Raw genomic sequence first — 20,369 nt, 5'->3', positions numbered from 1 at the left:
AATTATATTTCATTGAATGACCTGTCTGTCTCTGTGCCGATATCTCTCAGTTTTTATCATTGTCTGTAGTACAACTTGAGGTCAGGAATGGTGATTTTCTCAGAAGTTCTTTTATTGTTAAAAATCATTTTTGTTATCCTGTTTTTTTTGTTTTGTTTTCTGTTTGGTTTGCTTTTTTTTAATCAGATATTGAAAATTGTTCTTCTCATGTCTGTGAAGAATTGTGTTGTAACTTTGACAGAAATTGCATTAAATTTGTAGATTGCTTTTGTAGGATGGTCATTTTTTACTATTTTAATCCTACCAATCCATGAGTCTGTGAATCTTCTCCATTTTCTGATGTATTATTTGATTTCTCCATAGAGTGACTTGAAGTTTTATTTCCATACAGATCTTTCGCTTGCTTTATTAGAGTTCCTCAACCACATATTATTAGTGACAATTATGAAGCATATTGCATCCTTATTTTCTTTCTCAGTATGTTTAGCCTTTGTATAAAGAAAGGCTACTGATTTGCTTGAGTTAATTTTATATCCAACAACTTTGAAGTTATCAGTTGTAGAAGTTCTCTGATAGAATTTTGAGATTGCTTCTGTGTATTATCACATCATCAACAAATAGTGTACCTTGATTTTTTATTTGCCAATTTATATCTTTTTTATCTCGTTTTGTTGTCATCTTGCTCTTGCGAGAACTTCCAATACTATATTGTCTTGCTTATCCTTGATTTTAGTGGGATTGCTTCAAGTATTTCATTTGACATTGGCTGTTTATATGCTGAATATTGCTTCTACTATGTTTAGGTGTAGGTCTTGAGTTCTTGTCCTCTCCAATACATTTAACATGAAGGGTTAGCCTATTGTGTCAATTGTTTTTTCAACATTAATGAGATGATCACATGGTGGTTTTGAGATTGATTATATAGTAGATTATATTTATGCCTTTTCACATATGGAAAGGTATCACACACATTCTTGGGATGATGCTTACTTAATTATGGTGAATGTTCATTTTGGTGCTTTCTTAGATTCAATTTGCGAGAATTTTATTGAGAATTTTGGCATCTATATTCATTAGTGAGATTGCTCTGAAGTTCTCTTTTTATGTTGGGTCCTGTTTTTTTGCTTGTTTGTTTGTTTGTGTTTGTTTGTTTTTTTAGGTATCAGAGTAATCGAAGATTATATACTGAATTAAGTAGATTTCCAGACTTCCTTCTGTTTCTGTTTTATGGAATATTTTGAGGAATATTGGTTTTAGGTCTTCTTTGAAGGTCTGGTAGAATTCTGCCCTAAAGCCATCTGTACATGGGCTTTTTTTTTTTTTTTTCTTTTTAACTTGGGAGGTATTTAATGACTTTGACTTCCTTAAGGGATATGGACCTTTTTAGATAGTTTATCTGCTCTTGATTTAACTTTGGTCTTACCTGTATAAAAAATAGTATACATGATCTAGATTCTCCTATTTTGTTGAATACAGACTTTTGAAATAGGATCTGAATTTTTTTTTTTAAATTTCTTCTATTTCTGTTGTTACGTCTCTGTTCTCAATTCTATTGATAATTTGGATTAGTCTCCTTTACCTTTAGGTAATTTAACCAGGAAATTTTCTATCTTTTTCATTTTCTCAAAAAACAAATAAACAAAAAACAAAACAAAACAACAACAAAACATTTTGATTCTTTGTATCATTTTCTTTGTTTCTACTTAGTTGAATTCAGCCCTGATTGTTCTATTTCTCCTATGTGTCTACTACTCTTGGGTGTGTTTGCTTCTCCCTATTTTATTGCATTCAAGTGTACTGTGGTAGTATCAGATTTTGCCAATGACTTTACAAAGACAGTACTGTGAAGTTCCTCTTAGCACTGCTTTCATTACGTTTCATAAACTTGGGTATTCTGTGTCATTTTCTTTGACTTCTGTGAAGTCTTTAATATCTTTCTTTTTAACTTCTCTGGTCAAGTTATCATAGTGTTTTAACTTTCGATGGGGATGTGGGTTTTTCTGTTGCTTTCGTTGTGATTAAAGTATAGGATCAGTCTGTGATGATCCGGTAGGATGTTTAGGATTATGTAAATATTCAATCTTGCTTTGTGACTGATTATATGGTTAAGCTTGGAGAAGGTACAATGAGAGGATGAGCAGAAGATATATTCTTTTCTTTTAGGGTGAAATATTGTCTATATACCTCATAAATCCATTTTGTTCATAACCTTTATTACTTTCATTATGTGTCCGTTTACTTTCTGTTTCAAGGACCAGTCTATTGGTGTGAGTGTATGTTAAACTCTCTATTATAGCATGGGATTCTTTTTTTCTATTTATTTGTTTATTTATTTATTTGTTCATTTATTTATTTATTTATTTTATTTCCTCCAAAAAAATTTCCCCTCTTGATCCACCTCTGAGAATTCCACATCCCATACCTCCTCCCTGTTCTGTCCCAAACAGCCCCATCTCTACAAGGATGTCCATCACACCCACACCACCAGACATCTAAGGTACCTGGGGAGTCTCTTGAGGGCTAGGTGCATCTTCCTTTACTGAATCCAGACTTGAGAGTCCTCTGCTACATAAGTTTTGGAAACCTCATTTCAGCTGATGTATGCTGCTTGGTTGGGATCCAGTGTCTAAGAGATCTCTGCATTTCTTCCAGACAGGAAGAATTATGGGTCAGGGTTTTGGCAGTGGAATACCCACCCCATCCTTCACTTGATGTGCTGTTATTTTTGCTGGAGGTAGATTCGATAAGTTCCCTCTCCCCACTGTAGAACCTTTCATCTTGGGTCTCCTGCTTCGAGTCCTGAGAGTTTCTCACTTCCTAGGTCTCTGGTATATTCTAAAGGGTCCTCCCAACCTTCTTCCTCCCAAGAGATCTCTCTGTTTCCATTCTTTCTGCTCACCATCAGGGCTTCAGTCCTTTTCCCCTATACTGGACAGTGTAGGATTCAATGTGTGTTTTGAGCTTTAGTAAAGTTTCTTTTATGAATTCCTTGCATTTGGTGCATAGATGTTCAGAACGGAGACATTATCTTGATGGATTTTTTTCTTTAAACCATATTAAGTATTCTTTCCCATCTTGCTTGATAATTTTGATTGAAAATCAAAAATATTGGATATTAGAATTGAAACTCCAGCTTGTTTTTTTCTGACCATTTTTTTGGAAGGCTTTATTCCAGATCTTTATTCCAAAGTAAAGTATCTGTCTTTTGTATTGAGGTGTGTTTCTTGTAAACAGTAAAATAACGGATTTTTCTGGCATATTCATTCACTTAGTTTATGTCTTTTAATTTGGGAATTGTGTCTGTTAATGCTGCAAAATATTAAAGAGAGATGTTACTTAGTACATGTAATGTTTGTTTTTGGATGTGATAGTGTGTGTGTGTGTGTGTGTGTGTGTGTGTGTGTGTGTGTGTGTTTCTCTCATTTTGGTTTCATTGTACAATGATTAATTTCCTATTTTTTTTCTTTGGTGTAGATACTCTACTTGTGTTGAAATTTTTCTTCTATAATCCTCTGTAACTTTGTAACATTGGATAAGTAGAAACATATTTAAAAAATGTTTTTTTCACGGAATATTTTGGTTTCTTCATCCATTACAATTGAGAGTTTTGCTGAACAGAGTAGGCTAGACTACTATTTATATTTTCTAAGGGTCCTCCTAACATCCACACAGAGTCTTCTGGTTTTTAATATCTCTACTGAGAATTCTGGTGTAATTCTGATAGATCTGCTTAATATTGATTGCCCTTTTTTCCTGACAGCTTTTAGTATTTTTTCTGTGTTCTGTGAATTTACTGTTTTTATTATTATGTAAAAGGAAGATTTCCTTTCTGGTTCAATATATTTTGTAATCACTATTCTTCTTAAAACATTTATGACCATCTCTTTCTTTAGGTTGTAGAATAATTTTTATCTATTATTTTATTGAAGATATTTTTGATCTGTGGACCTTGGAATCTTCACTCTCTCCTATTACTATTATTTTTACCTTTGGTATATTCATATGTCCTGGATTTACTGGATGATTTGGGTTAGGAGCTTTTTTTTTTTTTTTCTTTCTCCATCTTTATTAACTTGGGTATTTCTTATTTACATTTTGATTGTTATTCTCTTTCCCAGTTTCCAGGCCAACATCACCCTAACCCCTCCCTGTCCCCTTCTATATGGGTGTTTCCCTCCCCATCCTCCACCTATTACTGCCCTCTCCCCAAAAATCATGTTCACTGTGGGTTCAGTCATGGCAGGACAAGGGCTTCCCCTTCCACTGGTGCTCTTACTAGGACATGCATTGCTACTCATGGGGTTTGAGCCCAGGGTGAGTCCATGTATAGTCTTTGGGCAGTGGCTTAGTCCCTGGAAGCTCTGGTTGGTTGGCATTGTTGTTCATATGGGGTCAAAGGCCTCTTCAAGCTCTTGCAGTACTTTCTTTTATTCCTACAACAGGGGTCCCTTTCTCAGTCCAGTGGTTTGCTGCTGGCATTCGCCTATGTATTTGCTGTATTCTGGCTGTTTCTATCAGGAGAGATCTACATCTGATCCTGTCAGCCTGCACTTCTTTGCTTCATCTATCTTATCTAGTTTGGTGGCTGTATATGTATGGGTCACATGTGTGGCAGGCTCTGAATGAGTGTTCCTTCTGCCTCTGTTCTACACTTTGCCTCCCTATCCCTACCAAGAGTATTCTTGTTCCCCTTTTAAAGAAGAAGTGAAGCATTCACATTTTGCTCATTCTTCTTGCGTTTCATGTGTTCTGTGCATCTAGGGTAATTCGAGCATTTGGGCTAATATCCACTTATCAATGAGGGCATACCATGTGTGTTTTTCTGTGGTTGGGTTACCTCAGTAAGGATGATAATTTCTAGCTCCATCCATTTGCATATGAATTTCGTAAAGTCATTGTTTTTTATTTTTATTTTTTTTGGTTTTTTTTTTTTTTGGAGCTGGGGACCGAACCCAGGGCCTTGCGCTTCCTAAGCAAGTGCTCTACCACTGAGCTAAATCCCCAACCAGGTCATTGTTTTTTTATAGCTGTGTAGTATCCCACTGTGTAGATGTACCACATTTTCTGTATCCATTCCTCTGTTGAAGGGCATCTGGGTTCTTTCCAGGTTCTGGCTATTATAAATAAGGATGCTGTGAATATAGCAGAGCATGTGTCTTTGTTGTATGCTGGGGCATCTTTTGGATATATGCACAAGAGTGGTATAGCAGGATCCTCAGGTGGTTCAATGCCCAATTTTCTGAGGAACCTCCAGATTGATTTCCAGAATGGTTGTACCAGTCTGCAATCCCACCAACAATGGAGGCATGTTCCCCTTTCTCCACATCCTCACCAACATCTGCTGTCACTTGAGTTTTTGATCTTAGCCATTCTCACTGGCATGAGGTGGAATCTCAGGGTTGCTTTGTTTTGCATTTCCCTTGTGACTAGAGATGTTGACCATTTCTTTAGTTGTTTCTCAGCCATTCGGCATTCCTCACCTGTGAATTCCTTGTTTAGCTCTGAAGCCCATTTTTTAATAGGGTTATTTGTCTCCCTGCAATCTAACTTCTTGAGTTCTTTGTATATTTTGGATATAAGCCCTCTATCACTTATAGGATTGGTAAAGATCTATTCCCAATCTGTTGGTTGCCGGCCGTTTTCTCCTAACAACAGTGTCTTTTGCCTTACAGAAGAGCTTTTTTATGCTTTATGTTTTCTTTGACATTTGCTGCATTATCTTCTATGATATCTTCTATGTCGGAGATTCTTACTTCTGTCTATTTTATTCTATTGGATATGTCTGCATCTGTAAATATCCTAATATCTTTTCTAGGTTTTCCACTTGTGAAATTTCCTCCACTTTTGATTTCTTTATTATTTCTATTCGCATTTTTAGGTCTTGGACTGCTTTGTTCAATTACTTCACCTTTTTTTTTTATTAAATTGAGTATTTCTTATTTACATTTCGAGTGTTTCCAGGCAAACATCCCCCTAATCCCTGCTCCTCCCCTTCCTTATGAGTGTTCCCCTCCCCATCCTCCCCCCATTGCCGCACTGCCCCCAAAATTCACGTTCACTTTTTTGATTATGTTTTACTATATTCCTTTAAGGAATTTAATTGTTGCCCCTTTATGTGCTCCTACATGTTGACCTGTCTTTTCCTCTAGTTATATAGGACATTTATTTATAGTCTACATAAAGGAATCTATTATCTTCATGAGATAGGATTTTAGCTTAGCATCATGCTTATCATGTTTGTTGATGCATACAAGGTTTGTTGTGGTGGGAGAACTCATTTCTCGTACTCCCAAAATATATTGGTTTCTATATTTATGTTCTTGCCTTTACCTCTTACTATCTCGTTATTTATGGTGTTATCTACTTTGAATGTCTTCATCTGGAGTATGTCTGATGTTTCCCTGTTTGTAGCAGATATCCTGGGAGTCCTGTAGTAGGTGGGGTGTTGAGAGCGGTGGACATATTGTTCTGCTCCAGTAGAAGAGCAAACCAGAAGGAAGATGGTCTTTGCCCCGAGGGAGAAGATTTAGCATCTGCTGGCCTCTTTGGATATCTCAGGCTGTATAACTATTTGTTGGGTGACTTACCTGTTGCTCTGGCATAATCTTTCTTTGGCAAAGCCAAAGCCATTGTTCTGAAATTGAGGACTCCTGTTGTTGAAATAGGAGAAGGATGGATATAGATGAAGAGGAGTGCAACCACATAGGATGACCAGCAGTTGCAACTAACGTAGAACCTCACAGACACTGAGTCAACATCAAGGCAACATCAAGGCATTAGCTAGTTGGAGGCCCAAGACCCATATACAACAAAGGACTGCCTGGTCTGGATTCAGTGGGGGAAGATACACCTAATACTCAAGAGACATGATACCCCAGGAAAGGATAAGATCTGGTAAATTCTCAGAGACATGAGAAGAAAGAACTATGTGGGTGCTGGGATGATAAGGGCAGCTCCAATGTAAATTAAAAAAAAATCCATCCACAAATCAAGACAGACCACCACCACCGCCATCACCACCACTACAACCACAACCACCACCACTACCAACATCACAAGAACAAGAAATCATTAATATCTCTCAACATCAATATACTCATGTTACCAATAAAAACACACAAGTTAACTGAATGGATGTGAAACAAGGACCTATTAATATTCTACGTAAAAGAAACATATAATTTAGTCTTACCAGAAAAGCCTTGTCACAAATTGAAAAATGTAAATGAAATGTATTATTTTCTAGATTAATATCCCTTACCAAATTAAATCAAGATTGCATAAACTATTTAACAAGTCCTAGGTACCCTATGAAACACAATCTCTCATTTAAATATCACAATGTGGGTTGGGGATTTGGCTCAGTGAAAGAGTGCTTGCCTAGTAAGTGCAAGGCCCTGGGTTTGGTCCCCAGCTCTGCAAAAAAGAAAAGAAAAAAAAATATCACAATGTAATAAAACTTAGGACCAGATAGATGTAGTGTGGGATTTTACCAATTTTTCAAAGAAATAATACCAATTCACCTTAAACTACTACACAAAACCAAAACTAAACAAACATGGCAAACACTTTCTGTAAGGCCATAGTCACTTTGGTACTAAGACACACCAAAAAATCAAGAAGAAAAAAAATTCAGACCCCTCTACCTAATGTACATCTATGCAAAAGTATTAAATAACATACTTGAAAATAATTCCAAGAACCCATTTAAAACATCATTTTTCATGGTCAAGTGAGCCTGATATTTTATATTACTTATGGCTATTGTAATGGATGTTATTTCCCTAATTACTTTCTCTGCCCATTTATTGCTTGAATAAAAGAGATCTTCCCTCATCTTTTAACTTACTTTTACATCCAGCCACATGACTGAAGTTGGTTATCTGCTGTAAAATTTCTATGGTATAATTTTTGTGGTCATATATCAATAGTATCATATCATCTACAAATAGAATATTTTAACTGCACTCTTTCTAATTTTAGAGAATTCTATTGCCACATCTATTAAAGTCAATTGACCCTGTTATAAAAGTTAAAATTGTTCCCTCATTTACATTGGTAAAGTACTACATTGGACTCAAGGAAAGATTAGTTGACTATCCAGTGTCTTCTGCTATTAATACCTAACATGCATGTTTTGATGAATTATGTTCTTAGAGAAAGAATGTTGTAAATTCTTGACAAAGATCCAAAATGCCAGATGTTCTCCATTTGTGGAAGGTGATCACTTTGTGGTTCAAATGGTATGACACCATACATAATCTAATAGTCATCACCTTAGCAAACAGAAATAAGAGATTTTTTGATTAGACTTCACAGTAGTAGAAAAATTACAGTTTATGAAGTAGCAATAGCAATAAAATAATTGGGGTCTCCCCAGCTTTAGGAAATCTATTAGAAGTTGGCAGAAGAAGGCTGAGAACAGTAGGCAGTAGGCACTGAAATCATTAATCTTTTTTTTTCCCCCACAGATAAGTAATGATTCAGGTGATTCTCTGTATAAAGCAATTGTGTACATTCATCTGTGCTATCGTGCATATTCTTCATTATCAGAACCTTTCTAAGATTTTTCAGATCATATTTTACTTTAGACAAGTTATATTTAAAAAATCAAGGAGACTAGAAAAAGTGAAATGCTGATTTTAACACCCAGGGGACATAACATTTTAAGAGTTAGTTCTGAAAATCACATGAAACTTAGTTCTGTAAATTTGAGTCAGCATAGTGATGGTTTGGAAGTTCTTAAAAAGAGTCAAATTAGGGGTTGGGGATTTAGCTCAGTGGTAGAGTCCTTGCCTAGCAAGCGCAAGGCCCTGGGTTCGGTCCCCAGCTCCGAAAAAAAAAAAGAAAAAAAAGAGTCAACTTGACTCATATCAATGCATATACTTGCCTAAGAAGAAGTCATCTTTATTTATTCTTCTGAATTGAATATTTTACAAAAATTTACATAAATATTTTACCTTCCAGAAGAAACTCTTCATTCAGAGGCATCAAATCTTCATGATACCTAATAAAACTGAAGAGTAAAAAGCAGTAATCAAAACTGGCCACATTCCATGCTGTGTGCCAGAGAAGTAATGCAGAAATGATGAGCTTCAACAGGCAGAAAAACAAAAGATTCTCCTTCCCTGCTTTGAGGCGCTCCAATTTCCAGAAGACGGTGTGTTTTTCAATAGACCAGGGTATGTGGCTACAGTTTCTGTACAAAAGCAGGTTGGAATTTTAAATGGAGCCTGAGCATAACTGTCATTTAAAATTAATATTCACGTGTTCCTTTCTTTAACGTTGCCTAAAGTTTATCAAAACCAAATTGATGTTTCTACTTGGGATAATGGCCAAAATCTATGAGTTAAGCTCAGCTTAAACTAATTTTCATATTGCGTAATAATATAGACACCTAGAGCAAAGAAGATACCTGGGGCTTTACTATTGTCTCTACTGAGATCATTTGAAAGTCTTTCTTATCCAGTTCTAAAATACCAATATTTTGTTGTTTTCAAGAAGGACCAATATTATATTGTCTCACCAGTTTCCTTTTAACTGTGATATTGCTGCTTCTGCATTTATTTAGAAAAACATTGCCTATTCCAACCTAAATCTGACACCTATGTACCAATTCTACCATGTTTGATTGTCACTAAAAGCACCTAAATTTCATTCTTCAACAGTATCTCCCTTGATGGGAGTTTTGGGCTGATAACAGGATGTAAAGGTGTAATTTTATGGAAAAAGTCTTTACCAACAAATGTTTTGTCATTTAAAGTCTTCAAAAATATTTTTCATAACACATTGTACTTTGCTGTAAAACTCAACAATATGATTTATCATCAGTCTGTCCAGGAATATTAATAAGAATTCAAGTTCTTCCTCTGTATTTAATTAAAAATTTTCATGTTTCTTCTTTTATTTCATTCTTTTAATTTTTTTTCATTTTAAGATTGTATGCCATCAATGTGATGATTCAAAAACATTCAGAAATGTAAGATGTAGGTAAATTTCTAAAACAATTTTCAAATTTTATTACATAGAATTAAATTTAAATGATTTATACTGCAAATATCCTTGAAGTAGAAGGATGATAGAATTTTCTATTTCTTAATATGTATGTATTGTTTTATAGAGATGTTATGAGATAGAAAACACATTGGTATTGTGATTGGACCCTATCTTTGCATCGGATTGCTTCCAATAAATACTTGAGATTGAGACTGCCTGTGTGGACACATTCCCTTGACTGTTCAGAGACAGAGGCAAGAGGTAATCTGTGATTTTGAAATGACAAGTCTACAAATGTAATTTGTAGACAAAACTGCCTACATAGAGAGATCTTATAAGAAAAAAAAAAGAAGAATCAGAGCAAGAACAACACAAGCAACACACACACACAAACACACACACACACACACACACACACACACACACACAAACACATGATCTTCCCCACTTCTCACACCCTTATATTTTAGCACTTGACAAACTTTGAATCTTTTGAGATTTGGATATGCTCTTTATGACCCTTGTGTCCTCCATACAAAATTAATGTTTGAAAATTCATGTATTGTTTCATTGTCTTAGCTCGGGTACTTTTGCCAAGTATTTATATTTTTTTCCCAGCAATGCTGTGATATTATGGTTAACAGATGCAGTTTGGATTTATATGAATATTAAATACAGGCAACTAGCCTGTCAAGTATTTTAATTTTTTGATTATACGCAAGGGATACTTTAATCACAACATCTTTCTAAAAACAAGCACAAATAGCTCCACTCTGGGTATTCATTCTTGTGCCAAAAACAATCTAGATTTACTAATTTACTAGTTAAACACTATTATAATTAACTTCTATGATTTTTTCAATTATGTAGGCTCCATACTCCTTGTTTCCACACTTTTCTGTGAACTCATGAAGTCAAATGATGCCAGTTCCAATTATAACTGAAATTAGTAAGTGTTTACAGTTTCAAATTTGTTCCAGTTTTACATTGAGAAGAGCAGTATAACTCTTGTAGATTATACACTAGCACTGATACTGGACAGTATTTTTAAAATTTCAAAGAAAGCTTAATACTTTTGCTATATTTTGTACTGTTCATACCCATAATGCTACTCCTCCTGCTTTTGTTAAACTTTCTGTTTTGTTCATGAATGAAGTATTTTATATTTATAGTAATTTTGTCTGAATACCTTCTATTTCTCCTTTTTCTATTCTTTATGCTTCTAACACACATTCATTACAAAGAATCATACAACATCATTGTTTCTATCAGTGTGTTTAATTGATTAACTTATTTGTTAGACCAACCTGAAACTCATCCTATGGACAAGTACAAATCCCTGACATTGTTAATGATGCTCTGTTATGCTTGTAGACAGAGCTTAGAATAATTGTCTTCTGAAAGCCTTTACCCAGAAGCAGACTGCAACAGATGGAGATGCCTACAGCCAAGGAACAAGGTTGGATCCTCTTTGGAAGAGTTAACAAAGAACTGAAATATCTGGAATGGATAGAAAACCCATAGAACAATGCCTACTAACCTGAAGTCTTTCAAGCTCGTTTTCTATATACATACCACAGTTGGAAATTTTGAGAAACATATGCAGAAAGCATATAAATTCTGGAGTTTTGTTTTACCTGAGAGAGGAAATCAATGAAAATCAAAACTAGTTTAGGAAGTAATAAGAGTGCTCTGAAGAGACACAGTGTATGTATTAGAGGCTGGTCTCTAAAGAAACACAGTGTAAGGGTTAGAGCCTGGTAAGTGTGAAGAGTTTTGGAACAAGGCTGGAGTGCCTTTCTGAGAAGTAGACAACTAAAGAAAGATTTATATGATATCAGAAGAAGCAGGTACTACAGAGACAGAATTAGCAAGCTTAATAATTTGATTTACACATATCACATAAAATATTTTGTTAAATATATGTGCTTTCCCAATGATGAAGTTAAAGCCAATGCCAACTATTGGATCAAAAATTATTCCACAGGTGCAAAGTACTGTAGTTTCCTGTTACTTCCTGTCATTAGTGAAACAATGCTTTGGAGCTATACCCAGAGGTTTAATGTATTATTAATAAAATATATTTTGATTATTTCACTTTACATTTCTACGTACAATTCTGTTGATATCATTATAAGTAAGGAGGAGAATGCAGGACCTTGGACATGTTAGACAACTGATTAACCAACGAGCTATATGTACTTCCCATACCTTTATTGTAATTTAACATTTCTAAAGCTTAATTTCTTTGAAAAGAAAGAAGCATATAACAGGGACTACTAGTTCTAACAAGATTCACTTAGTTGACTATAATGCATTTTACCTTTGTAATCAGAAAACAATATACACTTTGTGATTATAAATGTGACAAAGGATGTAGATAAAGGAAATCTTCCTTAGTATCTTATAAAACAAATAACTTGATATTTTCTTTTAAATCACGAATGGGCATGTTCATTTTCCCATAATGAATTAATGGTCTGGAAACTAAAATCATATAAAGCTGTGACAGTTTCCCATTCTCTATTGTGATATTGACAGTTATACTCCTTGCAGCATCCTGATAAAGGTCCCTTTGAAACTGCTTTATACACAACTTAAATATAGACAGCTTTAAACTACCTATGAAGACTGTAGGAATATTGTTACATAACAGTAACTTTTATTTATGTAATAATTTCATTTTATGAATTAAGTATATAATTTATACCCTTCCCTGTTGGTTGATGTCATTATGCAGGAGAAGGCAGGTACAGGATAGAATGAGGCCTGTCATTGGATGAAAATGAAAGATGGGCAGGAAAAAAGTTTTAGAGAGGAGACTAGACCAAAGAGAGGGGAGGGACCAGCTAACAGTACATAGTGGAGGACATTAAGATATTTTTCTGCACATTTACAGGTTGTTATGAGTCTTAAGTGATGGACATGTACAGGATTTTGTGTTTCTAGATGAACAAATTTATCTTATCTAGGTGGGCTTTTTATACCCTTATCAATTGATTTTAATTTTATTGTGTAGATGTATTGCACATTGAATATTTAACATATAAATCTGGTTGTTGGGTTATAAGAAAAAAAAAAAAAGACTGAATCACCAATGTAAGAACATATAGGGGCTGGAAATGAGGCCCCTGGCAAACACATAGCAGAAATGCATCTTAGACTCCATGTGGGTCCCTAAACACCTCGAGCTGAGGTTCTTTCAAATCTGTAGGTTGGCCATGGTATATAAGATTCCTATTCTCTTTAATTAATTTGTGCTGTCAAAGCATTAAAAAATAAATGCTTCATTAATGTTGCAACATTGCAATTGCATGTAGTGGTAGTTAGACGTTCAACCTCCTCAGCAGAAAGAAGAGTTAACACAGGAAAATACACTGAAAGAGAATGGGGACCCATGTGGCTGTAGCAGTATTAAATTGAGAAAATTGACTTTATAATGTGCTCACTGTAAGGGAGATCCAGAGGTTTGGATTCAATAAGTAGGAAAATAGTGAATTAAATTTAAATGAGGGGATAAGGAAATGGATCAGTAGAAGTAATGCATCTAGCCCAAGTGAGGAAGCCTCATTTCCGATCTTCAGCACCACATGATATCCAGGAGTGATAGGTGCATATCTAAATACGTAGGACTGGGAAGCAGGAGAAAGTTAGTATAGAGGGATTCCTGAAACTCCATAGCCATCTAGTCTTAGCACAATTCTAGATTCCAGGTAACATGAGATACATAGTCTCCAAAGTAAGGGAGCAGGCAGTGAGATGGCTCAGTAGATGAAAATGCTCTTTACTCAACCCTGCTACCGTAAATTAATCCCTCGAATTTGCATGTTATGAGAGGCAACAACCTCAATTATTTTCTGCCCTTAGCAACACATTATGTCACATTCATGCTAAAAGTAGATATTTACAGATGTAGATGAATCTAGAAAAAATAAGTAAAGTGGAAAACAATTGAGAAAGACATTCCCCCATTAACTTTAGAATTTTGTGAATATTTTCAAAGGTGAGCACACTCTGACACACACAAACAACATCACATACACACACACACACATACACACAAACACACAACAGAAAGAGAAAGAGCAAGAAGAGGAAAATGAATTATTCAAAAACTAGAAATTATTCAAGGACTTGTTCAGGTGTTAGGATGTTTGGATAGTGTTTGCAAAGTTCTAGCTAAATCCCAGCATCCTGTAAACTAGAGATGATGGCTTATACCATTATATTAACAGTCAGAAGAATTCATGAATATGGGTGAGAAGTACAAGGCCAATGCCGACTATATATGATGTCCAACATGTCTAAAAGGAAAAAAAAAAGAGTTACTGATATATCAAGTTTGACGTGTTTGTTAAGCATCACACTATACTGGGAGAAAAACCTGAGTCCGAAATTCAAACTTAAGAGGAAAAAAAAAATGACATTTAAACTATCAGAGTACAATCAGAAGTAACAGAACAAAGCGTGCAATGATCTTTGAAGGGTAGAAACAGAGGATGAAATGGAAAGGGAAACATCGCAAAACAAAGTCAACTTCAATGTCCACTAACTTGAAATGTGCCCTCTGGGGAAGCTCAGCCAATGAAGCAGGGAATGTATGTTTAGCACATATCATTTTCATTACATGGCAGAGGACTAGGAGCTCAAGGGATATAAGGATGGAAGATTGCTCTTTCTTTCTTGTGATGTATAGCAAACTTTGGAATTAATATAGATAATGAAAAAAAGAGGATTACAGACACACTTAAAGAAAATCTTTTAGTGATAAAATTCTGAGTTTAACAGCATGTACAGAATCTTCACAGAATATCAGAGAATCATTTTCATATACTTCAAATTTATATACTGTCTCTTTTTAAAAAATCTGCATTACATCATTACTATCTCATTTTAGATTTTATGTGAGTGTGTTTGTATGTTTCTGTATTTGTGTGTGTGAATGTGTGTGTTTGCTTATTTACTGTCAGGTGTGTGCAGTGGAAAGCCCAAGGGACCTAATGAGGTCAAAGGAAGTCTCAGAAGACTTGGTTCTTCCCTACCATATACCTACTGAGCATTTTTCAGGTAGTCAGCTATGGGTAACCACATAGCATCTTGGGGACTTCAAGTATTAGGTTTTAATGGACAATATGAAGCTGTTAAGAGAGAATTAAGTTATTATGTTGAGACTAAACTTAAAGGACTAATGTGTAGGTAATGCAGGCTGAAGGTAGCAACCTATTTTTGTGCATTTCTATACTCTATGACAAGTGAGGACACAGCATCGTGTATTCCTAAGATGTAAGGTTCACAGCAATGAGACTGAATTGTTACAAGACCTCACATCATGCCATTCTTTGTTTATGTATTGACTGCCCTCTACCATTCTAAAGGAATGTTTTTTTGGTTTGAATTTGCAACAGTTTTCACAAGCTCATATCTTTAGATATTTAGTCCTTTTCTAATGATGTTATTTGACCCCATTGTAGAACATTTAGATTGGAAGAGAAGAAATCAAAATATCACTATTTGCAGATGATATGATAATATACTTAAACGACCCCAAAAGTTTCACCAGAAAACTACTTAATCTGAGAAAGAACTTCAGCAAAGTGTTGGGGTATAAAATTAACTCGAACAAATTAGTAGTCTTTCTCTACTCAAAGGATAAATAGGCTGAGAAAAAAAAGAGAAATGACACCCTTCACAATAGTCTCAAATAATATAAAATATCGGGTGTGACTTTAGCCAAGGAAGTGAAAGATCTGTATGACAATAAATTCAAGTCTCTGAAGAAAGAAATTGAGGAAGATGTCAGAAGATGGAATGATCTTCCATGCTCATGGATTAGGAGGAAAATTATAGTAAAGATGGCCACTTTGCCAAAAGCAATCTGCAGATTCAATGCAATCCCCATCAAAATCCCATTCAATTATTTATAGAGATAGAAAAAGCATTTGCAAATTCATTTGGAATAACAAAAAACCCAGGATAATGAAAACTATACTCAACAATAAAAGAACGTCTGAGGGAATCACCATCCCTGACTTCAAGCACTATTACAGAGCAATAGCATAAAAATTATATGATATTGGTATAGAGACAGTCAGATAGATCAGTGGAACAGAATTGAAGACCCAGAAATCAACCCACACACCTATGGCCACTTGATCTTTGACAAAGGAACTAAAACAATCCAATGGAAGAAAGATAGTATTTTCAACATATGGTGCTGGTTCAACTGGAGGTCAGCATGAAGAAGAATGCAAATTGATCCATTCTTATCACCGTGTACAAAGCTTAAGTCCACGTGGATCAAGGATCTCAACATCAAACCAGATACACTCAATCTAATAGAAGAAAAAGTGGTGAATAGTCTCTAACACATGAGCACTGGGGAAAATTTCCTGCACAAAACACCAATGGTTTATTTTCTAAGATCAAGAATTGAAAAAGGGATCTCATAAAATTGCAAACTTCTGTAGGCCAAAAGACACTGTCATTAGGACAAAATGGCAATCAACAGACTGGGGAAAGATCTTTACCAATCCTGCATCTGATAGAGGGCTATTATCCAAAATAAACAGAGAACTCAAGAACTCAAGAAGCTAGACTCCAGAGAGCCAACTCTATTAATAAATGGGTTATTTGAGAGTTAATCAAAACATTCTCAGCTGAGGATTATCGAATGGCCAAAAAGCACCTAAAGAAATATTCAACATCCTTAGTGATCAGAGAAATCCAAATCAAAACAACCCTGAGATTCCACCTCAAATCAATCAGAATGGCTAAGCTAAAAATTGCACGCAATAGCAAATTCTGGCGAGGATGTGGAGAAAGAAGAAGACTCCTCCATTGTTGGTGCGAATGGAAACTGTTACAACCACTCTTGAAATCAGTCCTGAGGTTCTTCAGAAAATTGGACATTCTACTACCTGAGGATCCAGCTATACCTCTCCTGGGCATATACCCAAAAGGTGCTCCAACATGCAACAAAGACACATGTTCCACTATGTTCATAGCAGCCTTATTTATAATAGCCAGAAGATGGAAAGAACCTAGATGCCCTTCAACAGAGGAATGGATTCAAATAATTTAGTACAACTACAAAATGGAATACTGCTCAGCTATCAAAAACAATGACTTCATGAAAGTCATAGGCAAATAGAATGAACTAGGAAATATCATTGTAAGTGAGGTAGTTTAATCACAGAAAAACACACATGGTATGCATTCATTGATAAGTGGAATTTAGTCAAAAAGCTTGAATTACCCAAGATGAAATCCACAGACCACAAGAAGCTCAAGGAGGATGACCAAAATGTGTATGCTTCCCCATCTTAAAGGAGAAAAAAATAACCATAGGAGGGGATATGGAAGCAAAGTTAAGAGCAGTGACTCGAGGAATGGCCATTCAGATCCTGCCCCACATGTGGCCAATATACAGCCACCCAAAGTAGATAAGATTAGTGAGGCTAAAAAAAACTGCATGCTGAAAGGGGCCAGATATAGATCTTTCCTGAGAGATACATCCAGAGCATGTCCAATACTAAGGTGAATGGTAGCAGCAAACCACTGAACAGAGAACAACACCCCCTTGGGGAGCATTAGAGGAAGTATTGAAGGAGTTGAAAGCGCTTGCAACTCCATAAAAAAAAAAAAAAAACAAACAAAAAAAAAAAAACAATGTCAACCATCCAGAGCTTCTAGGGACTAAACCACTGCCGAAAGACTACACACACACACACACACACACACACACACACACACACACACACACACACACAAAAGTCTCCTACTGCATATGTAGCAGAGAATAGACTTGTTGGGGCACCAGAGGAAGGGGAAGCCTTTGGTCCTGCAAAGGTTGACCCCCAGTGCAGTGGAATATGTATAAAAGCAGTAGTGGTGGGACTATATCATTAGAAGAGGATCTTCTGACTAAACAAATGCCTTTGCACACAAAAAGAGTTTTTCATTAAAGTTGGAGACTTCATTTCTATCCTAAGGACCCACATGCTGAAGAAAAATCATATGCCTTGGCAATTTGTCCTCTGGCTTTTATAATTTTACAAAACAGATTTGCATGAACATACATACCTAAAAATAAGAAAAGAGAGAAAAAGATAGAAAGAAACCAGATACAGTGAAACAGAGACAAGGAAACAGTGTCAGGTAAATAAACTAAAGTTTGGAGATTCCATTACCCTGAATACAATAGCATCATATCAGTGGATGTGTTAGGGTAAGAGAAACCAATTTTTTTCCACTTCAATATATAGTTTGAATATAATTAACAATGTTATAATATCTTTATATATATATATATATATATATATATATATATATACCCAAATAATATACACACACGCCCAGACACATTCACACAAGCATACACACACACACACACACACACACACACACACGCACACACACACACATACACACACACACACACACATGCACACGTATATGAAGGCAATTCTGGCATGAAAAAATGGCTCAGTTGGATTTCTTACCTAATTAGCATGGGTCTACAGACCCAATGGTATCATGCTGAATTAAGTGGAGTATACTTTTAGTTCCAGCACTGAAGAGTCCCGTGTATATATCTAGCTCACTTTAGAGACAGCCCAGCATTTTTTGCTATGTCGCTTGCCAGTGAGATTCAGTGTCTGAACAAACAAAGAAAAGTTCCCAAATTCTGAAAATTGCTATAAAGTTGTAACTGAGATATTCTGGGACTCATCTTCTATGAAGATCTAATGGCAAAGGTGTTACAAGATAGAGTAATCATGGTCTTTTTTGATCCTTAAACATGATAGATGCTAGGGGCTACCACTTAGAAAAAGGAGACCAAACCCAGCAGGAATATTCTTCCACAAACCAGCAATGACGGATATTCTAGCAACATAGAGAAAGGTACATCAATGAAAAAGGGAATAATGACAACTTTCCTCCCTATGTTAAGCTTATTATAATTGGATTACAAGCAATACAATTTGGATTACGGGATCATAAACAATGATAGAGAAACTACTATGTTTCTGTGTCTGAAACAGGAAATTTTCACCTAATTTTGATCTCAATCAGAGTATTTGAAATCCTTATAGACATAAGAAATGCTTGTGAAACCATTGTTTACTTAATTCGTTCTCATATCTTTTGTTCTGGCTCCTGGACTGTGTGTGGTAAATGTGTACCTGGGTATGCATTATGCAAACAAGTGCAGAACATCAGCAGTACTCATATGTCACTTTCCACCTTATTCTTTTGAGACAGCATCACTCAATGAACTTGAAACTTTCTGTTCCAGTGAGGATGGAAGTGAGAAAGCCGCAGACCTTCTCTTGTACTCATGCTACATAGTGCTGAGATGGTGGATCCTGGAAATCCACAATACCAGCCCAGTACATCTTGGTAAATCAAATTATTTTATTTGAGCTACATAAATGAGGAAAAGTAACTCGACAACATCTCTATCACCAAAACCCAATACAGCATGGCTGACAGGTTACAAAGACTAACACTGGACAGTCTATTTGTAGAATTCTAGGCAGCTCACTAAGAAGAGGAACTTCATGTCTAGGCAGTCATGTATTTTGAGCCTTTTTTAGGGAGTTGCTCTTCTCTGAGAAATTTCTCTCAACAGACTGGAATGTCATAGCAGTGCTTACAATTTATATAAGCTAAGGGAAGAAAATGCCTGGTACATCTGGTCAGTTTCAAGGACTTCTTCAGGTTTGAGTTGTTTACATCTTGAATTGTAAGGAGCCTACGCTTAGACCACCCTACATTTTAAAGAGCTTCACAGAAGGCTGAAATAGATTAACTCAGAAAATAGCTATAGGACTGAAGAATGGTTGAAAAGCTTTGGTTAGAAGTTTGAATTTGACACCTGTTATAACTATGTCACATCAACTAACATCTTTGTGGAATTGTCATAATGTATTATGCCTATGGTGCTTATTTATCTAAATATTTTTGTCTCCAACTAGCAAAATTGTTTAGAAAGGATTAGGTGGAATGTGTGCCTAGAACCAGATCTTAAGATGTCAAAATCCTATGCCATTGCAAGTTAGCTCTCCACTACTCAAAGGATAAACAGCTAAGAAAGAAATTAGGGAAATGACATTCCTCACAATAGTCACAAATAACATAAAATACTTCGGTGTGACTCTAAACAAGTAAGTGAAAGATCTATAGAACAAGAAATTCAAGTCACTGCAGAATGAAATTGAAGAAGATCTCAGAAGATGGAAAGTTCTTCCATGCTCATGGATTGGCAAGAGTAATATAGTAAAAATGGCCATTTTTCCAAAATCAGTCTACAGAGTCAATGGAATCCTGATCAAAATTCCAACTCAGTATTTTATAAAGTGATATAGAGC

This window comes from Rattus norvegicus, chromosome 13 (genome assembly GCF_036323735.1).
Source record: "Rattus norvegicus strain BN/NHsdMcwi chromosome 13, GRCr8, whole genome shotgun sequence".
NCBI classification, from domain to species: domain Eukaryota; kingdom Metazoa; phylum Chordata; class Mammalia; order Rodentia; family Muridae; genus Rattus; species Rattus norvegicus.
Note: the sequence above shows the minus strand (reverse complement) of the source record.